Raw genomic sequence first — 6649 nt, forward strand, 5'->3', positions numbered from 1 at the left:
TGGGCATAAATGTGGCATCCTCTGAAAATGCTGGAAAACAAGACTTTGAACCTGGATTGCAACAAGGGCAACACCAATGATGGCTGGCAGGATGAGCCCCCTGATGCCCTAAAAGAATGAGGAGTCTGTCTGCAACTGACCCCAAAACTACTTGGTCTCTCCAGGGCCACTGATTAAGGGCCCCCTTACTAGCAGAAGGAGGGGAGGGGAGTGCAAGTGTCGTATCAGGCCTCAGCCAGACCCGCTAGGGCAAGGGGTTCGCCATTCTCTGCACGAAGTCCTCAGACTAATTGAAAGAAGTTGGCACAGTAACTGGAAATAGAAAACGTAACATTTATTACACCTCATGAGGTGGTGCTACAGTTCAAACAGTACCCTTCGGTATTGCAAGAAGTAGCACCACGAGCTAAGAAAGCATGGTTTATTTATACCCGCACAGGGGCTCAAAAGAAGACCGTACAAAGCACAAGAGCACATTTTATGTACATATAAGGTAATATCGAGAGGCACAATCGATCAGTGGGAGGAGCTAACAGTTTTGGGGGTTTGACAAACACATTCCTATCTGGAACTAATCACTACCAGACGTGAACCCTAACGGTCAGCGGCAAAGTAGGGGATGCTAAATATAGCTTGTTGCTGGGAAGATTCAAGCACCATGAACAGGAAGATAGGACAACGCACATGGTCGGCACGAGGCAGCATGTAGCAAACAAAATGGCTGCGTTGAATACAAAATGGAGTCCGCTAAATGTCCAGATAACGGCTAGAACTAAGTCTTTTGCTAATGCTCAATCTAATCGCTGTCAAATTACAACACAAGGAACAAGGCCATGGAGAAAGTTGGTGTAGGGAGCCAGTGAAGCGAGCTCCTGGACGAGTGCACCCTTTTTGATGCCAGATGGCCTGCTGAAACTGCTCCTGGTGTTTGGAGCAAAGGAGCACAAGACCATGAAGACCATTCATTTGGACCTGAGTTGTGCACACTGGCACAACTAAATATTGATTCATTTAAACATGCCCAGATGGGCCAGTGAGTGCATGAGTCTCTGCCACAGCTCCTTGAAACTTCCACCCAGAAGGGCCTAAAACCGAATGATTATGCCATACATGTTATTGCCTTGGGAAGAGTTGTGTATGGGGCCCCCACCCAAACTCACACGGCTTCCCTGGGGCCTCCAACTCCCTGGGGGCTAACACAAGAATTCCAAGGCCCAAGACCCCATCCTCGAGCCCTTAAGTGGAGACAGTGGCTGTGGGAGCATGCTCTCCCAACAATGACTATGGATTTGCCCCTAATTATTTATTTATAAAGTTTGTATAGCGCAAACAAGGCCCAAAAGGGTATCAGTGCGCTTCAAAGTTGAGGTAGGTAGGATATCAAAGTGGGAAAATCTCAGTCATTGGAAATAGGTTCAAGACAAGAGCATGACAACAACATGATTCAGAGCATTTCAATTCAAAACAGCTTTATTCGGTTAGGACATAAAACCATAAAAGCACAATTTATAACACATGACAATTTAAAATTGATAAAAATCGACATACATGTTAAAAGGGCATACAGTTACAAGTTTCCATTATTCCTCCTCCGTTACATCAGTTCTCTTAATGTAAACATTAAACACATTGTAGCTTTACATATTAAGAGTTAAGAGTAACACCGGAGCTTCACAAAGTGCAGTTAAAAGTGCATAGATTATAACATGACTCCAGATGTAGAAAATAGACTCATAGCAGCATAGCATGGTTATGATTATGAGGGATCGAATCACATGGGCTTTGAAAGGTGTAGGATCTAAAGTGCACGGTGCATCATCAATAAAACTTCCCTAAACATTAAACACATTGCAGATTCTGATAATTAGGGTTAAGAGTAACACCGGAGCTTCACAAAGTGTGGTTTAAATTGCATAGATTATAACATAACTCTAGATGTAAATAATAGACTCATAGCAGATTAGCATGGTTATGATTACGAGGGATCAAATCACATGGGCTTTAGAAGGTACAAAATCTAAAGTGCACAATGCAGGATCAATAAAATTTCCCTAAACAAAATAATGGGGAAAATTAACGTTAGAACAGCATACTCTTTCTAGCCTTAATTGCACTTAGAATTAATGTAGCGGTATAAAAACAAATATCAGGTCCTTTAAGTGCAAAAAGTAGGGTCATAGCAGCGTTAATGGCATTGGTTTCATACTTCTTAAACAAAGGTTTGAGATAAACAATCCTAAAAGGCAGAAACAGATCACAAAGAAACAGAAAGTGTAAAGCGCTCTGTTTTGTAATCCCATCACAGGGACAGGGGGAAACGGGCTACTGATTCATCATAGGGAACGCAACCAGGTGATGCACAAGGCCTAGCCTCAATCTTGTAAGTACATTACGACGGGAAGATCTTGTAACAAATGAAATATAGGCTTGAAAACCCATTGTATCAATGTATAGATGGTAAAACTGATACATGGTTTGTACCGTTACTGAGAACCTCCTGCATGCATTCTTGTGGAACAGGAAAGTGCTCTTTAACTCCTGTTTTGGCATAGCTAAGGTTTCATTTCGCATACCCAATATAGGTTGGTCAAAAATGTCCCCGTAAGTTTCAGTTAAATAGTTAAGCCAGGGTATCTTCAAGTAATTTTCCACGCGTAGGCAATCAGTTATAATGGACTTGGTAAAAATAGTCTCCTCTTTTAGCCATAATGATCTCCATAGCTGAAGCAGTCTCAATGCTATTAAATCCCTCAAATAGTTTAGACAAACCTGGCAATGGATAAGTTCAGAGGAGGCTGAGGCCGGAAGGCATAAAAGTTTCTTTAAAAAGGAGTTCTCTTCCACCTGTATGTCGTGACAAGATACGTGACCCCAAAGCGCAGCCCCAAAGAGTGCAACGGACGTGCATCTTGCTTTATAGATCTCAATCATATCTTTAATACGGCGGTCCCCAGATTAGTAGCAAATTTAAAAACACCGTATATGCTCTTTCTCAATTTCGCCCAAACCTGAGATGTTTCATAATTCCATTTCCCATCCGAAGAAAAGGAAATACCCAAATAACAAAAGTTATCCACATTTTGTATTTTGTTTCCCTCGATAAAAAAAGGTTTCAGGCATTTAATTTTTGGGCCGCATACCATTGTAAAGGTTTATGTTTTGTTTATCAGCAACTCCCTCTTATTAATAAAAGCTGCAAACCCGTCAATTAACTTCTGAAGGCCATCCAGTGCTCTGGATAAAAGCACGGCATCGTCCCGTAAAAGAGAACCGACACTTGCTTGCCCTCCACTATTGGGGAGTCCCCCTGTATCGTCTTAAGTGTAGCATCAACCTCATTATTAAACAAAGTAAAAAGTAGGGGGGCTAAAACACAACCTTGACGGATACCGTGTTTTACATTAAAATTAGGGGTACATTCACACTTCTGGCCATAGCGAACTTTAGTTGTTAAGTTTTCGTATAACCTGGCCAGGAAATAAATAATAGGTTTTGGTGCCCCGAGGTTAAGTAAACAGGCCATAGAACTCCATGATCTACCAAATCAAATGCGCTACTTAAATCCACAAAACATATAAAAAGCCGACCCTGTTTAATTTTAGTATACTTTCCAATTAAAAGCTCCAAATTAATACACTGTTCCAACGTACCTAACCCTTTTCTAAAACCATATTGTACCTGTGCAATGATATCATTATCCAAAACCTAATCGTCCAATCTTAACAATTGGACTCTACTCATTATTTTTACTCAGGAGTCTAGTAATGAGATCGGACGGTAGTTTTTTGCTTCAGATTTGTCACCTTTTTAGTAGATGGGAATAATAACAGATTCCCCCCATGAAGACGGACAACACTCAGTAGCAGCAGTGTTAAAAACTCCAGTTAGTATGGGTTCCCACAATTCCGGTAGGGATTTGTATACATCAATGGGTACACCATCAGCCTCTGGTGCTTTCCCCCCTTTGCTATTTCCTATACCTATTAGGACTTCATCCAGAGTTATATCAAGCGGGATAATAGGCCAGTAGTGTTGGATATTTAAATCTACCAAGGATGTACGGCTGGGATTAAAAATACTGGAAAATAGACCACCCATTCCTCTCTACTCACAAAAGTTAAAAGTTCTGGGACAGATTCAATTTAAAGTCATTTAGAATTCACTGTATCCGAAAAAAGCTTTTTTGTTTCAAGTTTCAGCAGCGAGTGCAAGGTTGACCCACGCCTCATGTTGAAGCTCTTTCTTCCTTCGTTTTAGGTTAAGATTATATTCTACTCTGAGCGCATGGACTGCTGTACTATCCCTTGGTTTATTCGTTAGGGCTATTTTCAAGCGATTCAAAGAAATAGTAAAAGAGTGGGCAAACCAACCCCTGGCCTGTATTTGTTTCCTGGATCACGTCACAGTCAATAATTTAGAAATGCATGCATTGATCTGAAAAAGCTGGAAAACAAGACTTTGAACCTGGATTGCAACAGGGGCAACACCAATAATGGCTGGCAGGATGAGCCCCCTGATGCCCTAATAGAATGAGGAGTCTGCCTGCAACTGACCCCAAGACTACTTGGTCTCTCCAGGGCCAATGATGAAGGGCCCCCTTACTAGCAGAAGGAGGGGAGGGGAGTGCAAGGAACAAGGCCATGGAGAAAGTTGGTGTAGGGAGCCAGTGGAGCGAGCTCCTGGACGAGTGCACCCTTTTTGATGCCAGATGGCCTGATGAAACTGCTCCTGGTGTCTAGAGCAAAGGAGCACAAGACGATGAAGACCAGTTGTTTGGACCTGAGTTGTGCACACTTGCACAACTAAATATTGATTCATTTAAACATGCCCACATGGGCCAGTGAGTGCATGAGTCTCTGCCACAGCTCCTTGAAACTTCCACCCAGAAGGGCCTAAAACCCAATGATGATGCCATACATGTTATTGCCCTGGGAAGGGTCGTGCATGGAGCCCCCCACCCAGACTCACACGGCTTCCCTGGGGCCTCCAACTCCCTGGGGGCTGACACAAGAATTCCAAGGCCAGAGACCCCATCCTCGAGCCCTTAAGTGGAGACAGCGGCTGTGGGAGCATGCCCTCCCAACAATGACAATTGATTTGCCCTTAATTATTTATTTATAAAGTTTTGTATAGCGCAAACAAGACCCAGGAGGGTATCAGAGTGATTCACAGTTGAGGGAGGTAGGATATCAAAGTGGGAAAAGCTCAATCATTGGAAATAGGTTCAAGACAAGAGCATGACAACAACATGATTCAGAGCATGTAAAAACAAGACCTGACAGATCCAATAATAGTGAAGAGTAGGCAATGTACACAGTACCAGTAAGATCATAGCCTTCCAACACTATTAATCACCGGTTTACACAAATGTAAAAGTCAATGATCAGTTAATTGGGAGAGAGCCATTTCATAAATAACATACAAAGTTGTGCAGTGGGCTGTTCACACTGTTAAACCTAGAAGTATAAATGTGTAATGGACAGTCATAGCATTGGAGAAGAGAGCAGTATTGAAGCAACAGAACCAGGGCTTTAGGGCAGGAACTTAAGCATTAGGATGTTTCCCCTTCTTTTTTGGAGGAAGTGGTGGATGGGATTTGGTGAACTTCCGGTGAAAGGGAATTCCAAATCTTCAGGGCCATGCCTGAGAATGCTGTGTTACTCGCTCTCTTTTTTGTGGAGCAGTAAGTTTACACTTCGAGACGGATGCCCCTCCCCCCCTGATAATTCAAATTCTTGAGCCAGATAGATGGGGGTCTTGAAGTGCAGTGCTTTGTGAGTCAAGCGAGCGATCTTTAGTTGTATTCTAGATTCATAAGGTAACCAGCTTAGGGATTTTAAGGCTGAGGATATGTGATCATTTCTTTTTGTACCAGTAATCAATCTGACTGTGGCATTAACCCGTTCGATGCGTTGGACGGCCGCCGGCTGTCTGACTTCATGGTGGGCGTTTGCGGAGGACGGCCGGTGGTTGTCCAAACCACGCCCACTCATTTTTCTACAGCACCACGACGGAATTTACACCGTGGTCAATGGGTTAGGGGAAGCCGTAAGTGGAACCAAGCCTTGTCTGGGGAGACCGCAAAGCGTGAAACTACTGTAGTCCGGCCTTGGCAATACTAAAGCTTGAACATCCCATTTGAAATCTTCATGTGGGAGGAATGGTTTGAGGTTCCTTTGTTGCTTTGTCTGATGTTTCGCACCCTTGGTTGCATTGCTAATATGTTTCTGTATGTTCATTTGCCTGTCTAGGGTGATTCCTAGAGATTTAGCAGAATCGATAATGTGGGGGGGGGCAGTGGAAGGCTGAAAGATGATGCAACCAGAGGGCAATCTTGGGGGCATGGTTAGGAGGAGCAATGAGAAGGAATTCTGTTTTGGAGGTGTTGAGCATGAGGTAGTTTTCAGTCAGCCAGTTTTAGGTGTTCATCAAGATGGTGTTGAGTGAACTGAAGAATTCCGGCGAGGAAACATTCAAATAAAGTTGGGTGTCATCTGTGTACATGTGAAAGAGAATGTTCACTGAGTTCAGGGCTTTAGCGCAAGGTTCCAGGAATTGATTGAAGAGTATGGGTGAAAGGGCAGACCTTTGTGGAACCCCCATCAAGAGTGTGAACTGCTGAAATAGGGATTGATTCACTTTGACTCTT

The sequence above is a fragment of the Lissotriton helveticus genome, chromosome 2_1 (assembly GCF_964261635.1).
Source record: "Lissotriton helveticus chromosome 2_1, aLisHel1.1, whole genome shotgun sequence".
NCBI lineage: Eukaryota > Metazoa > Chordata > Amphibia > Caudata > Salamandridae > Lissotriton > Lissotriton helveticus.